This window comes from Pogona vitticeps, chromosome 3, assembly GCF_051106095.1.
Source record: "Pogona vitticeps strain Pit_001003342236 chromosome 3, PviZW2.1, whole genome shotgun sequence".
Lineage (NCBI taxonomy): Eukaryota > Metazoa > Chordata > Lepidosauria > Squamata > Agamidae > Pogona > Pogona vitticeps.
The window spans coordinates 48,611,074-48,631,259 of record NC_135785.1 but is presented as its reverse complement, the minus strand read 5'-3'; the positions used below and the strand labels follow the sequence as shown (position 1 = coordinate 48,631,259).

Sequence of the window (20,186 nt, the reverse complement as noted above, 5' to 3'; positions counted from 1 at the left end):
ATGCATGGGTAATGGACGTCTGCAATTTTGAACCTTACCTTCTGATCAGTTTGTAATCTGAACTTCATGGGTTTCTTTTACGTTTCAGTTGTAGCATAATAAGAAATATGTGCCCATAACTATGGTCACCATTGAAGAATACTTCCTAGTTTCAGATTGTTTGCTACTGAAGGTCATTTAAGACTCACAAAGGATTGTGTGGCACCTATATTGGATGTACTCTCTCCAGAGATGGGAAAAGTTGCTTTTTGACTACAACTCCCACAATGCTGTATTCTGGGAGTCTTGGTCCAAAAAAGGTAACCTTTCTTATCTCTGAATTTCTTTACTAATCAAAAACTTTTTATTTGTCCAGACCTTTTAATTCGACCTGCTGATGGCTTTTATGCTGCCTTTAAAATAATCCTTTGTATATTTAAATGTACTTTTATTGTTATGTTAACCGTTTCAAAGCCACTCAGGAATCTTTGTAGAGTGCTATATTGATTAAATGTTATTTCAGAGTACAGTATTTATATTATGTTTTCACAATCTGTAGACACATTTGTTTACATATTATCTTATCTAGGTCTTCTGTTTAGGGTTAAATTCTCTGAATAAGCAGGCAGATTAAAAATTTAACATTTGACACTAGTATGTAGATATTATAAAATAAATCATTATTTTGTGGCCAAATAAAATATTGGTACATACAGAATACTGTCACTTTATACCAAAACAGACAAGACAAACATTGGCAGTGTGGTGGAAGAATTATACAGCTACAACACAAACATGGGCAGGGCCTGATCAAGTTGGAAATCGGTGTTATTTGATATTAAATGTAACCATTGTCTGGGCAAAAGCAACAGCACTCTGGATTTGCTTTTTTTCTCACATACATTATATATATGAAGGATAATCTCTGGTTTCTAGAAAATGAACATCAAGATCCCTGCCTTATAATAATGTTGCATCTTAGTAAGAAATCTTCTGTGCTAAAAGCCTCTGTACTTCAACCTGACATTCTCCAGATCTTTCAGATTGCAGGTCATGTCATCCCTGACTATTGGCCATGTTGGCATGGGCAGATGGAGGTTGTAGTCCAAAACATCTGGACAGTGCCACATTGTTGGAAGGCTGCCGTAATACATAAGGTAATGTTTGTAGAAGGTCCACCAGAAAGCACAATTAATCCTGGTGGATCCAGTTAACTTAATAGGGATTACTTAACAAGATTCCCCTTAAATCTGTGGCATTATCTATTCTGCCAACACTCACATGATCTGAGCACTTCATGGCTGGCCACCAGCCAGCTACTGGACAAGAGAAAGTCTCCCCCAAAAGGTCTTCCAACTACTTCTTGCCTAGAGTTGCAAATGTCATTGGCAAAGATGTCGGAGGAGATCAGCTCTAGCTACTCCCACTTACCCAAATTTTGGGGGATGCCCTGATCCCTAGTCCATGTGAGCTAACCCTAGTTCCCACTATATATTTGTTTTTACAGCAAGCTTTGAGAATCATTGTGGGAATAACAGTCATAAACACAAGAAAAAGAAAAGCAATTTCCTACTAGGCAATTCCTACAGGAAAGATGCACAAACAAGCAAGAATCCTTAAACTGAATTCTCCCCAACACTGCCTAGGCCAGGTTGGCATCAGAGTATTTCACAAGGAGCTGAAGTTCCTCAGAGGAGAAGGACAATTTCAGAATATCCAAAGCCAAATGAAGATGTGAGGAATACTGTAGCTCCCCTCTTATTTCCTCTTTCCACAAGATCCTCTTTCCAAGGCTGATATTAAATTGCATCAGTCTGGCTTCTCTGCATATCTGAGTAACAGAGCTCAGCCTCCGGGGCCGATCTTCCAGGTTTGTTTTCAGTATAAATAATTAAGTGAGCTAAATGCAGCACTCTGCTCAGCCACAACCCTCTGCTGCATCCAGGATTCTCTGCTTCCTGAGGGAAGGTAGGAAGTTCTAGAGAAGCCAAGGAAACAACAAGGAATGGGAAATAAAAGCAGTTCTTTAGGGTTAACCAGCAACTGTGGTCTGTGTGTGTTCTGTGTTGTCAAGTCAGAACTGAGTTATAGCGACTTTAATAGGGCTTCCAAGGTAAATGAAATATTTAAGGAGTGGTTTTAACAGTTCTACTCCCCCAGTGAGTTTCTACAGCCAGCTGGGGATTCAAACTCTGGTCTCCAGAGTCCTAGTCAGTCACTCTGTCCACTACGCTACATTGAGAATCCTACATATATACTACATTTTGCCTTATTGTGCTGTTGCAGAGGGATGAACCATCCTGAACTTAGTTGGAGCTAGCCAGATGTGTAGTCCACCCCAGCACAAAACTAAAAATGTATTCTCAGATAGAGGTCCCAGGGACCATTTGCTTCCTTGTGAACATTTCTTGGGCAGTGATCTCCATCATAAAATGTGCAACTGCCTGAAGTCTGGAGGAACAAAAAAACATGACTAATTCAAGTGGAGTTCTTCAATCAACTGTCCTTGTAGAAGTCACATAACTCCACAGCTTCAGATCTGTTGCAACCTCCCCTTGAGTCACAGAATCATAGCTGTATAAAACTGGGATGGAGTCTTGTCCATCTAGTCCAGTCCTCTGTTCAAGGTGGAACATCCAGGGCCAGAGCATCCCTCTTGGCTATCTAGTGTCTGTTGAAGACCTCCAGTGAAAGAGAGACAACCAGCCTTGTAGGTAAATAGTTCCAATGCTCATCTGTTCTTGCCATCAAAATGTTTCTCCTAACGTGGACCCAAAACTTTATGTCCTACATAGGCAATGGCAATTCACCTCGAGAAGAAGGATATTAAGGTGAGGTGATTTGTTCTTGACTACATTCAGTACCTCTTGTACATGTGACTAGTATGCAATAAAAGACTTTTGGTTTTCTAATTGCCAGTTTTCAGTGATCAAATTCTTGCAGGACCACACCTGCTTCTAACATGTGGAATGCTTCTTCCACAGTGCTAATGAACGTTACATTTTCATTACTTTCTTCTGAAGCACATTCCTCCACTTTTTTCCTAGAAAAGCCCCTGTGTGCAGTCACAGTTTAGGCTGGGGGGTTATGTGGGGCCCCCCACTGATTTCATTACATTTCAACAGCCCTAACTAGCAATGACCAGGACCTAATGGAAATTGTAGTACAAGAACGTGTGCAGGTTCCACAAGGCAGCTTAGGCTATATTTGGGTATGGGTGCTAGAACTTCACAAAGGATATAGCTATTCTTCAGCCTAAGCACTGCTGCCCTACCAAAATATTATACAATATTTAGAATATTATAAAGTGCTGACATTTGAATCTACGTATCATAATTGAATGGAAATCAGTTTCTGCAGGCACAAACCTCCACACAGATATTAAAGAGATAGTCATACTGTAGCTAGTTTCCCAGATAGCTACTCCTTTCTGCTTGCATCATAGAGCTGTCCAATAGCTGCCAACTCTGAAAAAAGATATGACCAAGGATCAGAGCTATATGTTAGGAAAGAAATCCATGCCTCCCAAATACATGCTCGAGGCCAGCACTATGACTATGAATTTGAGAAGCATGGTTTTCCTTCCTAACATATAGCTCTGTTCACTGTACAACCCAGAAGAGTCTGTGCTGCCCTGGGCAAGCTGTATAGTCTCAGGAAGCGCCTAGAAGAAGGAAATAGTAAACTACTTCTGAGTACTAGAAAACCCTGGAAAGGGTTACCATAAATCAGGATTATTATATTAATATGGAGGGAGAAGGTGATCAGCAAGAAGAGATGCTTAATTCTTGGTAATTCTTCTGCCTCCTTACTCTTCCCCTACATCACTCCAGAGACATTTTAACTAATTTCCTCCCAGCCGGCATCCTGCATACAATTCAAGCATAGAAGTTAAGCAATCCTCTCCACTACATAATATTTCTTCCCTGCAAGTATCCCAGCTCCTAAACATGGATGATTTTGCCAATGCAGATTTTCAAATACATATTTGCTGATATAATATATAAGTTCGAGTCTGTTTTTCCACCTGCAGTTGCTGCTGCTAGCTTACTTTTCTTTCTTTCTTTCTTTCTTTCTATCTATCTATCTATCTATCTATCTATCTATCTATCTATCTATCTATCTATCTATCTATCTATCTATCTATCTATCTATCTATCTATCTATCTATCTATCTATCTATCTATCTATGGGGAAACCTAATGTGATCACATCAGAGGGGGGTAAGACAGCTGCATGGAGGGAGGCAGAGGAACATGCGCACACACCCAGCTGAGGGAACCTTGCTTTTGAGTAAACAGACATAGAAACACGGAAAAATTGAGTTAGAAGGGGCCTATAAAGCCAATGAGTCTAACCCTCTGCTCAATACAGGAATCTAAATCAAAATATATCTGAGAAAAAGTAATCCAATTACTCACTACCTCATAAGGTAATTAGTTCAATTGTTGTACTGCTCTAATAGTTAGGAAGTCTTTCCTGAGACTTCTTTCCTTTCAAGCATACTCTGGCTTCTGGACCTTAAGCCCATTATTGCATGTCCTGCACTCTGGAATAATTGAGAACAGGTCCTGCTCTTTCTCTGTATGACAATCTTTCAAGTATTTGAAAAGTGCTACCATATCTCTGCTCAATCTTTTTTTCCCCCCAAGGCGAAACATGCCCAGTTCTTTCCATCTTTCCTCATAGGGCCTGGTTTCCAGTCCTCTGATTATTCTTGATGCCTTCCTCTGAATTTGTTCCAGTTAAAGTGTAGTGTCCAGAACTGGTCACAGTACTCAAGATGAGGCCTAACCAATGCTAAAGAGAAGGGAACTACGATTTTGAGACTATACTTCTATTAATACAAACTACAAAAGCATTTGCCTTTTTTGCAGTCACGTTGCACTGCTGGCTCATATTCAGATTGTGATCTACAACAATTCCAGGATCCTTCTCATTTGTAGTATTACTGAGCCCTCATCTTGTAACTATGTGCTTGTTTTTCCCTAGATGTAGGACTCTTATTTCGCGGCCTGGCCTTCCTTCAACTTCCTATATTTGTTCTTTTTTATTTTCAGGTCCTCTCTGAGCTTTTTGTGAAGCCATATTGGTCTTTTTTGCAGTCTTCCACCTTTTCTTCCTATTGAAATTATTTGTAATTGTGCCTTTAAACTTTCATTTTTAAGAAACTCACTCGTCATTGACTCCTTTTTCTATTAGAACCTTCTGCCATTGGACCATACTTATCATTTTTCTGAATTTATTAAAATTAGTTTTTTTTTAAATCTAGCATATTCATGAAGCTAAACTCTGTTTTTGTTTCCTTGGAAATCAAAAACTCAAGTAGAATGTGGTCTCTTTCCTCCAGGGTTCCCCTTATTGCTACTTTTTCCACCAAAAACCTGAATCAAGTCAAGGATAGCTACTCATCCAGTTTCTTCCTCCACCTTTTGGAGGAGAAATCTATCAGCAGCAGAAGCCAGGAATTTCTTGGAAGGGCCATATTTGGCAGAATTTGTCTCCCAACAGATCCCAGGATAATTTAAAACTCTCATTAATGTTACATTGTGTCTCTTAGAAATTCTTGCAGTTTGTTTTTCAAAGGTTTTATCTGTGTTGTCTTCTTGATTGATTGGTCCAACTACCATGTTTCTTTTGTTTTTGCCCCAATTGCCCCACCGAACAGCCAAGCTCATCCTCCTAAATTTCTGTGCAGTCATATGTACTTTTGACATATACTGCAGCTCCATCTCATTTTCTATTCTTTCTATTATTTTTAAGCAATTTATATTCTGCAATTGCTGTATTCCAGTCATGGGTGTGATCCCATCAAGTGTTTTCTATCAAGTAATATTTATCCTTGTGAACTAAGATTTCCAGTTCTTTTTCATTAGTTTCTCATATGCATAGCATTTGTATATAGACACCAGAGATTGTGTTATTTATTGTTTTAATGGCTTATATTGTTATTGTAATGATATACTTTGCTTTAAAAAAATTAAAATAAGATAAAATAAACCTTCATCCCAAAAGATAGCGTCTTATTCTGATGGATCTGTGGTTTAATGCAAAACCCAAAAGGAATCAGCTGCAGGAGAAACATGATAAATTTTACAGGTATTTACACAATAATGCTAGGTAGTATATCAATTTAGATTATGCTGCTCTGCTAATCTTCCTATTTTTTTTAGTTGGATCAGTGGAGAAGGGTGGTCCCAGTTCACTTGTGAGGAAGAATAATGCAGTGAGTATTATGGAAAAAATCATGGCTAGGCTCACTGTATTCAGGAACGTTCACCGTGAGTCAGAGTTGGCCATGCCATTAGGCAGCAAAAGGGGCGCACCCGACATAAGACTGAAGCAGGGGATGTGACGGTGAGGTGCTGGAGGACAGAGTTATACATGCACCACATAATCTACCCTCTGCCAAAACAGACACAGTAGCACTGAGATAGCAACAACATTCAGCTACCAGTTTTGCACATTGTGTGTGTGGCTGGAAGGATCCATTTTGTTATTTCCTCAGGACAGAAATAATTTTGGCTGGTGGCGGCCCATCTCTTTGGGCAAGTTGGGTACTGCCACAATTCAGGCTCAGGCTACACCCAGCCAGTATACTATTACTTGTGAAGCAGAAAATCTGAGCCCCCATTTCTGGTCCCTTCCTACTAGTTGTATCTGGGAATGCTTGCCTCCTTCCTGTATGTACCTTGGATATGTATGAATGCTCACATTTGCTTCCAGTTCTGTATGTCTCTCCAGCTCCGCCCATCTATGCAGTACCTTTGGCCCCACCAGCTACAAGGGCACCAGGTGTCACTGGGTATACTTACTGAGGACCAGCCTTGTCCTCAGTAAGTATACTCACCATGGCAATCATAATCATATTAAACATGTTATGTAGGCTACTGATATTTAGGTTCTTGCCAGTTCTGCACTGGTTTGACAATGCACAATATACCATTAGCTTTCCTAATCACAGAATTTAGAACCTCTCCTTTCATTTTATCCAGAGATGAATCTGAACTCTAAAATCTGTTGCACAGTGCTGGTTTTCTTGCTCGCTACTTTACCATAATGCAAGACATAACGAGGAGTGGCCAAAGTGCATTCTAACTAAAAATAGACAAGAGAGTGGTGTAGAATAAGGTGACAAAATTATGTATCGACTGAAATGGTTTTCTAATTGAATCCCCCCATAGTAGCAAATAATCCCCAACACCAGTACTTCCAGTCTTTCAGTGAAAACCTCAGGAAGGTTTTCTATACATTTATACATTTACTGCAAATCTTATATTTTCCTTTAAAGATTTTCTTCATTGCTAAGTCATTCTTACTCTCAATCTAATTTATTGCCATTTCAATCACTGATTCTTTTCCATCCCTAAAGTCATCTCAATCAATCATAATTCTCCTTTTTCTTAACAGTAGGTTTTTTTTAAAAAAAATCTGAAAATAAAAATCTGACATCTGATTGATGCAATCATCAGAATTGTTTTCAGTTTGTTTTTTTGCCTTTGCAAAAAATATACTGGGGCTGAACATAACATTTAAGAAGAGATCCAACCTGTACTGAGTGGCCTCCTGTCGTGCAGGTAATATAGTTGTCAATGCAAATCAAAAGAACATCTGTTTTGCTTCTGCAACCATTTCATACCGTTGACTCATTCAGACTATGATTCATTTGTCCCCATAGTTTACAGCTTGCATTCTCCATTCTTTAGAGACTTGAGCAGGGGCTTTGGTTCAGTGGGAGAGCACATTCCGTGCCTATACAATATGAAAGGCTCAGTTTCTGACACCTCTATGTATACATTTTCAAGGACAGCAAAGATCTTTCTGCCTTGGGACTTGTTACTGCTTAAATAATATTAGCTTTCTGGACCAGAGGCCTGATGCTATGAAAAATGCCCCCCTTATATCCTCATTGCCTTTTGCTACATGTTTGCTTTTTCTTTCCAACCTGACCTTTTGATTTCATTGTTTATGTATTAAGTCTGTTCAACGAATGCTCCTAGAGACACAATCTCTGTGGATGTTTCAGGCAAAAAATTTTAATGGGTGAAGAAATCTAATTTATAAGCAGCCAAGACAAAGGCATACAAGAGAAAAGGAAAATATATCATAACAACAGTTGTGAAAATAAAATCTGGAAATTATATCTTGTCATAATCAAGAGCGCATTGAGGTCCTGGGAACAGGGCTCAATCAAAAATGGAAGCTAAACTGCCACTGCTACTCAGACCATAAACTGCTAGTACTCCTTCTTCCCACCATTTCAGAAGTAAATTTATTTCCTCATTCCACACCATTGTTATTAAATTAGTTTTCCACAACATTCTGAATTTGCAATATGAACAGATACATTAAAAGAAACCTAAGATTTAAGTAATAATAGCACGTCACAGGAATCATTACTGGAAACTGGAGCTGAGTCAAGAGAAACCCTCTGCATTCTGGTTCACAAATGAAATATCAAATGTGTGGAACTTCTGATTTTTAGAAACTCTTTGCAACCCGTCTGTGCCCTTGAAAGAGGCAGATGTATAAGATAGTTAGCTACTCTAAGAATCAAAAACAAAGCAGGACAACTAGATAACCTTGTCAGAAGACATCAGGGGATGTATATGCACTTGCCTCATCCAAAAGTATCCAAATACCACTCAAAAGCCTGTGGCCATTTCAGTAAACATTTAAAATGTGGGAAGATGAATATTAAGCCTGCAGTACCCATTTATCTCAGAGTAAGGCATTTAGCAGTTTATATTGTCAATGGTGATTACTCAGCTCATGTAAGATTTGGTATGTTAGCTATCACTCCCCTTTTCCTCATCATACACCTTGTTAAACAAGGCTTACACCTCTGAGGCAATCAGCTCATCTCCTGATAGGAGAGAATCTAATAGTTGTTATGTCTTCTTAAGAACAGACATTGCAGCAAATCCATTTTCCTCTTTGCAACAGCCTGCCCTGCCCAGAAACACTATGACAAGCACATATTAACATAAGGAAATAATGGTATTTCTTTCCATGTTTACTTCCAAATTAGAATTTACAACCCCCTTTTAAAAAAATGTTTACTCTTCCCAGCGTGCTTTGACAAAAACATGATTCTTGCTGGGGGTTGGGGAACAAGGGCTGCTAACACAAGTTATTCTATTCAGCCATATTGCTGGCAGTCATGCTGTTCCTAAGATGGCCTCGAGTGACTTCCAAGCAGGCCACAGTACAATCTGCACACTGCTCTTCATTCCAGAAGCACAATATATTTCCATGTAGTAAATGCCCACAGGCCCTTTTGTCTTTGGAAATTTTTTTCTAGAAAATGCATCATTTCTTGCTGACAGCAAAAAGCCGTCACATCAAGCTTTGCAATTACATTGTGCCTGGGATTTTCAGAAGGCTGGTGGAGGACCTTGTAATGCTCAAGATGAATGCTAGACTTAACCTTAGTTTAGTTTGTTTTTAATGATATACACAATCTCCTTTACACCTGATAAACACATATACTTCCAACCAGCACATGACTGTTGTTACTCAAAGATTTTTTTCCCAAAAGTTTAAATCAAGATACCATCAAATGTGTTTCTTTTCTTGATAAAAGGCTGGCCTAGCTCTTGTAAAATGTAAATAAACAGATCCAGCTAAGACATAGCAGGAATCTGGGATGTTACTGTGTTAACATGTAATCCAATGCTGTTGTTACTACAGCAGTGCAGGGCTCTAAACCCTGTAAAATGGCTGACAAGGTCCTCCACCCACATCTGAACAGGTCTTTTATTTTCTTTCTAAAGGGATCTGCAGGCTTTCGCCTACTTAACAGCTTCTTCCCCCTCAAATGTGTCAGATGACAGAACAGTCATCTTTCTTTAATTACCAATAGTACTGTTCCATCTTCATCATACAACATAGCATTTAAAAAAGAAATAGAATATCGACTATGCCACAGGTTTCTTTGAAGATGCTTTGGAAGATTTTGCCAGGAGCCCTAACGATCCTGACAACCCATAAAGAAGATGAACCCACAGAATGTGCAGAGATGTACTGTCAAAAAGGCAGACATTTTGAATGTATTTACACACACACAAAACTTATTTTTCAAATCCTATTTCATTAAAGATTTGGGTTCCAAACTAAGAATTCTGACTTATGGGATGCCACGGCAGTTCAGAAGAGAGATGCAACTGATTGGCAGGCCCTTGCCTGGTCTCCATGACTCTGCACTCTCTCCATGGCCTTATGTCACAGCTATTGGTGCAGGGACATATGGGGTGGGGTGGGTGGTGTTTATGAGGAATGCATTTCTTTTCCCTAGTTGGATCCCTTTCAGAAGTCCACAGAACAATTAATCTGACACTGACAATAAAGAGGGACTCTTTATTTTCTCATCAAACAGCTGATAAGTAGCATTGTGGCTGCCCCAAGGAATCAAGAAAAATAAGCAAATGGCAAAAGCATGGGAGGCTAGACAGGCAAGAAAGGCCTTGACAGTGTATGTTTTGTCTCTGGGACAGCAGAAAACCGGAGACAAAGCATTTAGCTTTGGAATCTGAATAGTACATAACTAGCAGGATACATTTTCTTTTTCCAAAGACTGTCTCTTTCCTTCATCAGCATCTTTTGTCCAGTCTGCCTGTTCTTTCCCCCACCCACCCAAAAGTGCTGGCCATGACATCACACACACACACACCCATATATTGTGCATTCCACTTTAAAGAAAAATACATCACAGGATTTTTGTGTTGCCTCCTCGGTTTTCCTGATTTTCCCCCCACATCCCAAAGGCAGAAATGGTGGCGAGATGCAGGGGACTTCCACTAGATGGACATACAGACACACAAACACCCCGGATTGCTTCCCTAGTGAATTCTAAACGGCACTGCCTGGAAACTGGCTCATTGTCCTTCCTTGAAAGCCAGCCAGCCGCAAGGGAGGAGAAAAGATGCGCCATCGCCCTCTGCATTGGATGCAGAGCAAACGGGATCCGAAAGAAACCGCGCCTCCCGAGGCCTCTCCCGCGGATACGGGCCACTCATGCGAGGGGGCGCTGCAAAAAAAGGGGGGGAGGCAAATGCAAAAGGCGAGAGATAGGGAGCAGGGATGCGGAGTGAGGAATGCCATAAGACAATGGAAAGGCTGCGGCTTACCTCTCGGTGCCTCAAAGGCTTGCTAAGGTCCGCCCGCCGTGGGAAGGGGCTGGCCGTGACATTGGAGACGCTCCGGGTTGCGGTTCCTGCCCGGCAGGGGAGAAGGGAAGCGTCGTGCCTCCTCCCGCGGCTTGTGGTGCTGATGCTGCGCTCTCTGGGGATGCTCGATTCCTGCAGGTTCAATGCGCGCCCCGCCCCCGAGCCTCGTCGGCCCGCTGATTGGCCGACGGAGCCGAGCAGCCTGTTGACCGCAGCCGCCAGGAGGGCGGGGCTTGGGTGCGGTGGAGCTCCTGTCGCTGTTGACGCGCCCGCTGGACAAGGCGGGGCCGCGGGTCTCAAGGCGGCTCCGGAGGAGACCCGGCCGGCCGCTGACTGCGGAACTGCGCGGCGTTGCCTCGAGCGAGGAAGGAAGGGCGGCGAGAAGAGGCCCCTCCTGGGACAGGACAGACGTCTCTGCGCCCTGACCGTGTATGAATCCGCAAAGCGAAAGGGAGGCGCGGAGCAGGATCCACGCCAACCACGTCAATCCATTTTGCTCTGGCTCAGAAGCAGAGGGAGGTCTGACTCATCGCAGCCCTCCGTCCTTCAGGCAGGGCCACCCCGAAACACCTTGTGCGGTGACTGGAAGTCCAGTTTATGTTCCTGGGAGGGACTGTACCTCGGTGGCGAAGAGAGGTTTTTGCCTGTGGAAGGTTCCAGATCCAGTCCCTCCCCATCTACACAGCAAGCTGGAAAGGAACCCTACCGAAAATCCTGGAGAGCTGCCAGTAGACAACATGTCTCCTGCTGTTTGCTGGACTACAAATACCATAAGCCCTAGCCAGCACAGCCAATGGCGGGGTGATGAGATTTGTAATCTATCCACAGCTGAAAAGCCACAGAAAGACCATCCCAAGGTCTGAAATACTGAATTAGTCTAACTCGGTGGTTCCCAACCTTGGGTCCCCATATGTTATTTGACTACAACTCCCAAAATCCTGGCCAGCATAGCTAGTGATCAAAGCTGTGAGCTGACACTTCAATGCATATAATGCATGTGACCCTTGCAAGTCTACAGGGAAAATGCTGTATGTAAAATTCATGGCAGTTCATTTATCAGCCAGGCAAGTGTTTGGCAGCCTGGCTTCCTTAGTCCACCTTCCCTGGCTGCTGCCTGAAGGAAGCAGGGCTGTGATGCACCAAACACCTGTTTGGCCAATAAACGAACCAACTGGTGGTTCATGCCCATCTCTACTTTGCTAGTCTGTTTCCATGTCTGTGTATTTAATATTTTTGGTCTCCATATTTTCTGAGGACCAGTGTGGTATATAGTGGGCATAATTGTTGTTTTCATGGAAACTCACTGCAGGATGCAAACAATGCTTGAGCACCTCATATACCATAAAAATCCCATGACCCATAAGTTTGAAGTTACTTGATGGCACATAACACATGCACACATTTTTTGCGAAGTTCAAATTTTCATAAAATATGTCAGTGTTAGATATTGCTATACATGTGTATAACGTGTAAATAAACCATATGTCAGGTAAACACCACAGGTTTCCCACAGCGTCCTTCAAGGAAACAAATATTCTGGGTAGCACTTGCAGAATACCTTGGAGTCCTCACTACTTAGGGAATGAAACTGCAAACATGAAACTTTACTCTCCTAATGGAATCTATTCCTTCCTATCTAAACATACTCTTTTGAGGATATGGTTGGTTCTCTGAAAATGCTACTTCATACTTGAAGAATCCACTTAATATCATTCATAACCATCTTGTTTCATGTTTTTGAAACAGAGTAACATTCTTCACCCATTTAAGCATCTGTTGTGAACATCAAATAATTTCTGTTACTGCCTAAACATTTTACTCCATCATATCAAGGTTGCACACTGCTTGCCTGCTCTACCATTGCTTGTCTACCCTGCCCCCAGACATTCTTTATAGTATTTTCATAATGGGTAATTTATCTGGTAATACCAAAGAGAGGGGGGGAAATCTATGTGGTCCTTGTGTGCAATATGAAGGTAAGGGTGGCTGATACTTTTATTAGTCCACTAAAGAAATCACAGAGATAGCTTAGCTTTTGACCCCACATAGATCTTCATGCAAAGGATGCCACAGAGTTGGGGGGGCATGAATAGGAAACAAAAAAGCATGGCCGGATGTGTGGGCAGAAATTAAGGACAACATCTTCTTCCAACCACTAGGCAGTACTTTCAATCTGACTGTAATTCATTTATCTAAAACATAGACTAAATCTTATGCCAAACTCTCTGGTATGGGTTTTGCCATGTTTCTGCACACCTGTATTCCCTGCCAAAAAGGAGCTGTGTTTTTCAATACAGGTCTACTGGGAGATGCTGAATGACGGGAATTTTGAAACTTGTTTTCAATAAATGCGCCTGGCCTGCTGCACATCTGACCATGGTATTTGGGTTTTTTGGATTTCTTCTGTACCACCTCCAGCTTTGTGGTGTCTAGCCTGATGAAGATCAGTGGAAAGCTAGTTTATGATTCTTTCTGATGGTTTGTTTTAGCTCCAGCATCTGCTGTATGTTTGTTCTTTTTTTGTTATTGTTACAGGATTGATACAATAACTATTGCACTAAGTAAAATGCCATGGATCAGACCTGGAATGGCAAGATTCAAAGCCAGAACAAATGAGGTGAGGCTCACCATCTTTGTAACATTATCTCCAATTTTCTTCTGGCTGGAATTTGCTAGTCAGTTGACATTCCTGCCAGATGGAAATATTCATTTACACCAATAAGAAAAGAAGCTTACATCCAAATTTCCAAGCTGGCAGATGTTGAAAGCAGCATGTGGGTCATACACTACTCAAAAGTTCTTTTCTAGTAACCTTGTTAGTTTCTTTTGAAAGTAGACTATGATAGAAAATACATGATTTCTTTTTAAAAAAATATAGCATATTCATGTCTGTAAGATTTGCCATTTTTGATCAAAGAAAAAGCAAGCAGTAAACAGATTAGAATCTTGGTTGCCCAGATGATGATGTTAATAATCATTCCAAAGTTGTCATGTGTGGTTAAGCCTGAACTCCATAGTGTTTTGTATCTATCCTGCAAACAACTGATTGAACAAACAGGTTGTAGGACACAGTTTTAAAAGTAATCTGCATTTATATTGGGGTGCTGAATGAGCATGGCTTTATTATGATTGTAATATATATTTTAAGGCACACAGCTGTGTTTAGTCTCTATTTCTAATAGAAGTATGGTCCAGTCAGAATTGTGTGCCTCAGAGATTAATTTAGATGACTGGATTTCAGAATTTCTCCAGATAAGGTATTATTTCTATCAGGGGTGTTAGCAAGTCAAGGGACCCAAGTTCATGTCTTTGATATCAAGTCATGAATCCCAAGCCTCAAGTCCCAAGTCTTGAGGTGGGAATGGGACCCAAAGACTTGGGCTGCCCTCTGCCACTTCTGCCATCTTCAGTGACAGCAGGCCAACTTCTTTTCCTGGAGCCAGCCTGCTGACTCCACCCACGCATGTGCTGGCCAGCTGATAAGCCATTACATGTCCAGAGGCAGCAGGCCAGATACTGATTCAGAATGCAGTAGTTTGTTTTGTAGTCAATGAACAGTAAAAAGAGAGCTGCATGGATAGGTCTCTCCAAGCAGTTCAATGTTTATGTTAAATTACCTTGGGAGTCAAGACCTAGCCTTGAAGAATTCCACAAATCATTGAACAAGAGATGAAACAAGAATCCTCCAACTTCACCTTCTGAAACTAACAATGAAAGAAGGGTGGGGCCTTTCCAAGCCATTCCTGATCTTATAAAATGCCTCTGAGACTTCAACTGAACTCGAAGGAATTACTCTTCCTGTCTAGCTATTATAACATATTGGTTAGCAGAGTGACCCAAACTGCCTCAGTCTAATGTCTGGTAATGATCAACCCTTCATTTTTGTGAAAGAGAGAGGGCTACACATGTATAGAGATTCTCTTAATGTTGGCTGCACTTCTTTATTTTATTTTCTTCTGGCTTCCCTTTACTATGCCTCTTTTTCAAGTTCTGTGATGCTGTAATTAAATAATATATGATGTATGGTCCTTTTAAGAAAATGAGCACAGTTTGAGCTTTATAGATGTTGACTTATGATCTATGTAAGATACTGGGATATTCAGCTTCACTGACCCTGGATAATCAGTAGACAGATAGACTCATATCCTTCTTTTTTCTGCCCATCTTTTTCTCCCTTTCTATGCTGATTTCTTTTTCATTTCCCCTATTGCTTCTCTCCATGAAAATAATATTGGTGTATATAATGTTGTTCTTTATCATTGCGGTTGTCTCTGCAATGCTTGATCATTCTAAATGAGCATAGTGAAATGAAAAATGGAGACACATGTGGTTTTTTAATTATCTGGAACCCCTTCTGACCAAGGATTTGAAATTCCGTGTTGCAAACAGAATTAAAAAGATCCTCCTCCTTCTCTTCCTCCTCCGCAGTGTTCTTTTGCTCAACGATCTTGAATGGTAGGCATTCACTTGGCAGAGGGTCGGCCATTTCTCTTGATAACCTCTCCTGGAAACTGAGTGGTGAAATTGCCTTTTGACAGCCTTACCCTTTGCAAAACAACTATGGATCATACTGATGTTATTCTAACTGATGTCTCAAATTCAAATATTTTGCAAATAGTAAGAATATTGCGATACTAAAGCAGAATCAAACTAGATTTTAGCTTGCAGAGAAAACACAGGCCTCAGAGAAACTAGTGATGACAAGCCAAAACATTCACACCAGGGAGCTGGAGAGTGAAGGCCATATATCAGGGCCCAGGAAGGCTACACATAAACATACCGAAAGATAAGAGGAATTGATACTCTTTCATCCAGACATTTAGGTGCATCCTGGGCATAGGCCAAGGGTATATGGGGCACACAAGGTGCATATCTTTAGGGAACCAATAGATCAGCATAGTTGGCATCATTACCCAATGAAAGGCAGGATCCAGACTTTGGGTACAAATGACCAATGGAAATGTAGTGCTTTATGGCTCTTTGTATCATTATAAAATGTTTGTATACTGTATTTTCGGGGTCTTCTCTGCTTTTAAGAGAAGTCCCCAGCTGACCTTTTCTTCGCTGCTATTCAATAACATTGGGCCTTTGGTTCAGCTGGTAGCGTCTGTGCCTGATTCCTTGCCAAAGAATCTTAGGACCCAGGTTTAGCCAGTAACAATTGTTGGTTCCTTCATATCTACCTGGTTTATGTTACAGGCTCTGCAGATGACCGTTCTTTTGTATGCAAGGTGATGTGGATGATTAGTAGTGACATGGTCTTTTCACTGGTGGCATCTCCATCTTGAAAATGCTGTCCCTGAAGAGATTTGCTTGGTGCTTCTATTGAGGTCTTGATTATAATAGGTAAAGACCTTTTTATTTTGCCGGGCTTTTACACTTAAATTGTTTTAGTAGTCTAGTTGTTTTATCTAGAATTGTTCCTTTTATTCTGATATGAGTGTGCTTTAATTTAGATGTTTTATCTTGCATTTCTTACACTGGGAAGTATTTCAATTTAAAACACTGTAAGAAAATCTTGTGGAATCTTGGTGCTCATACTATGGGAGGAAACCCGCACATGTGTAGCTTCTTTCTAAATGGTGTCTGAACTCATCTAAAATTATCTTAGCTTTACAGTAATGGCAAACCAATCATTTAAAGTGAAACCCTGCTTCTTTTTAGTCAAAATAAGTACCATTGGGTTCAATGGGTTTTTATATAGCAAAATAAGAATATGATTGCTTTCTTAATGGCTAGTCATGGGGAGACTGATTATTAGATTCTGTACATGAATATTATATGAAATAACTATGAATGTTTTGATGCCTCAGAAGCTCTTCGGATGAAACTACAAAAATCAGCTTCAAGCCAAATATCAGATGAATGGTTTTTTCCTGACGCACCTTATTACCTTGAACTTTAAACATAAATGAAGGATCATTACAGAAAAACAGCCATTGAATCACAAGGTTTCCTAGATTCACCTTTCTGTTCCTGCTATTCAGATTGAAGTCCTTCATTGCATCATTACTTCTTCATCTAGAAGATATTTCCCTGCACTTGACAAGTCCCAGCTGGAGCATTTCCTGTTTGCCTCAAGCCTTGCTGGTATTTACTGCATTACACACTGTTATTTAATGCCTTCTTAGCAGGATTGCAGCACTGCTGTTATGATGGCAGCTAAATACGTTGGAGGTGTGTGTTTATTTGTAGTGGCTGCTTACAAAAGGTCATCACCATTATATAGAACAATACATTACAAAAACACACTTAATTGCAACAGGACAAGAACAACAACAACCCATCAGCTGCAATCCACATATTGCTGGGCAAAGTATTGTGTTTCTAATAGGTGGCTAGATAGCTCAGTTAGTTGTGTTTCTGACTGCAGAACCAGAGGTTAGTAGTTTGTTTCTGCACTGTGCATCCCAGGAGAAGAGCCATCCTGCATGGTGTTGGGCAAGTTGCAGTCATAGAGTGTTCCCAGAAGAAGGAAATTATAAGTGACTTCTGAGTGTTCTTTGTCTGGAACTACATGTTTCCAATAATCTGCAGCAAAGTTGTTGTTTTTTACTGTGGGTTAGCTGCCAACAGGCAGAAACCCACTTGCAAAACATGTCCTATTTTAATGTGATTCCTCACAGTAAAGCACACCACAAGGGGGGGGTGAGACCCCAGCTAATGACAAAAGAAACCTATTACTGTAATTGTGACCCAAAAAGTGACTTGGTTCTTGCAACTGGATTAGACTTGGGCACAAATGAAGTGGACCATGCAAGACTGTAGTGCAGAAGATACCAAGGCTACAGCAAGAGCCCCAAATTAGGCTCGCTTTTGTGTCGCTGGTTCTGTTTGCCAGGTAGCATCAGAGCAGCCTTTCCCCACTGCCACAGCAGCATCAGAAAGAGGAGGAGGACATGATCTATCGGGAGGTGGAGTGGAAGCACCTCTGTTAGAGAGTCATGTCAGGGGGGGAGGGGGAGGGAGGACCAGTATTGTTATGGCATGCACTCTTTCCCTCACCATGTATGCCCGTGCACACGTTCTCCTCCCCTCCCCAGGTCTGGCTTCCTAAACAATTAAACTCTCTAGCAACTGGATAAATACGTAGCTGCTGGGGACTTGTGTAAGCCCTACTGTGGGTTTTTTTTAATGCAGTCTGAGCACCATTTTTGAACTGCAGTAGGTTTCTGTATCATGAGCAGTGTCAGGAATGACTGCAAATTCCGCCTGGAGTCCTGAATCTGTAATTTTGGCCTTAATCTAGAAAACTCTTGAAAGGGTCACCGTAGGTCAGAATCAAGTTGATGGTATGTAATTGTTATGATGGCTGGTAGCTGCATCACTGTTACTTGTTGTATTACCCAGAAGCTGCTGACATAATACTTCCTTACTGCAGCTCTGTGCAAAGTGCAGCTTTCCAAGAGTTTCCGCTCATAGCATTCTTCACTATTGGCCATGCAGGCTCAGGCCTCTTTGGAGAGGCCATTCTTTACCCACCACTGGCTGATAAGATAAGGCAGCAACATTGCAAAGAAGCAAGATCCAGCTTGGAACATTAATTTTAAAAAGCAGTGAGTTATAGTTATGGTATGGTACCAATGAAAGCTACTCCAGAGCAGCAAGGTACCATTAGTTTTTGACAGGTAGCTATTTCATTTTCTGTTTCTCAAAACTGCTTAAAATAATCACTTCTCAATTTTTTTAGAAGAAATCTGAATGTGAAATGTCATTGACTTTTAGTACAAAACGCGCTCACTTCTTGTCTTCTTGACTCTTGTCAACCCACAACAAAGCATAAGACAGCAGCATGAGGCAAAACACAAGGTAGCTTTTAAACCACTTGGTATTCTTCCTGCATATTTTTTAGTGAGGCCACAGCCCTCTAACTACAAAAGTAACTAAAAACTGGCATAAAAAGGTGACATGATTTTAAGTTATAATAGTAATGTAATGAGGAAGTAATTACAAGCAACTAGTTATTCTACAGTTTGATAGGTCTTAACTAGGTAGCATTGATGAAACCATCAGAGCTGTGACTTCAGCATTTTCTCCTTTTCAAAATCCAGAATTGATAGTTGGACATTTTAGAAAGCATTGGAGCTACAGCTACTGGGCCTGCACCAGCTGCCATGGGTTTCACACCCAGACATGAGTCACCCCAGATGGATATTCTAGGGGTCACTTTATGGTGCACCAGTGACTTCCAAGAATCTATTAAAATTTTCCCACAACATACCAGAATGATGCTGCCTTAAAGGCATTCTGGGAGATTTCCATGGCAGCTGTAATTTGCTTGATGGTTATCCAGCATCCCTTGCGAGCCAAGTCCAACTTATCAGCTCACATCTATAGAAAACACACCAGAAGGGGGCATTTTCTTTCTTTCCTTATTCATATCAGAATGTTGCACAATTTAAAACTATGGACATATATGAAATATAGGTAAAATTGAAAACAACTTAAAATGTTAAGATAATTAAACTATTTTTGACCAGAAGCAGGCTACTTCGATAGTGTTATCTTGGCCATTTGCTAGATCTTCTTTTGTACGTGTGATGGGGCATAGATTGCATGCATTTAAGTGTTGCAGTGATTGAATTTATCCACAGTCACAGAAAAATTGGCCTGTATCCAAGTATCTCAATTTTACTTGATTACTCTTTGATCTTCCTACTTCACTTTGAAGTCATTAAGTGACTTCCAGATAGTCCAGCTAGAGTTTTGTCCAATATGAAAATGTTGGTTGATCATTTGTGTAAATGTTAAAAACTTCCAGGACGCTAACTGGTGGGAGATGGTTTTTTTGATTTCTCCAGTGAGATGCTTTAATATAATTTGTTCAAATACTTTCTGTAAGTGGCATAGTAGGGAGATTGGCCTGTAGCTTTTGGGGTCTGATGGTTCTTTGCTTGATTTCACTATACTGATTACTTTCATATTCTGCCGTATTTGTGGAATTTGCTTGCTCAACCAACAGTTATTAATGAGTTGGAAGAATGATTCCCTTCTGTTTTACCCAAAACATTTAATTTGCTTTATTTAGATATTATCAAA

At 40.8% G+C, this 20,186-nt stretch overlaps 1 protein-coding gene and 1 long non-coding RNA gene across 51 annotated transcripts in view; one reads left to right on the top strand and one right to left on the bottom strand.

The window, feature by feature from the left end:
• KIF1A (kinesin family member 1A) overlaps positions 1 to 11,261 on the bottom strand; it is a 142,887-nt gene extending 131,626 nt beyond the window's left edge. For all 50 annotated transcript variants that reach the window (XM_078389315.1, XM_078389317.1, XM_078389316.1 and 47 more), the window contains exon 1: positions 11,109 to 11,261. The gene's annotated coding sequence lies outside the window, so the exon portion shown is untranslated. The remainder of the gene's footprint in view (positions 1 to 11,108) is intronic.
• A 615-nt stretch (positions 11,262 to 11,876) lies between these two features.
• LOC144587872 (uncharacterized) lies at positions 11,877 to 16,493 on the top strand. The gene is made up of 3 exons (XR_013543061.1): positions 11,877 to 12,004; positions 13,683 to 13,764; positions 16,347 to 16,493. It is a non-coding gene; the product is annotated as an uncharacterized LOC144587872 (long non-coding RNA).
• The last annotated feature ends 3,693 nt before the right edge of the window (positions 16,494 to 20,186 follow it).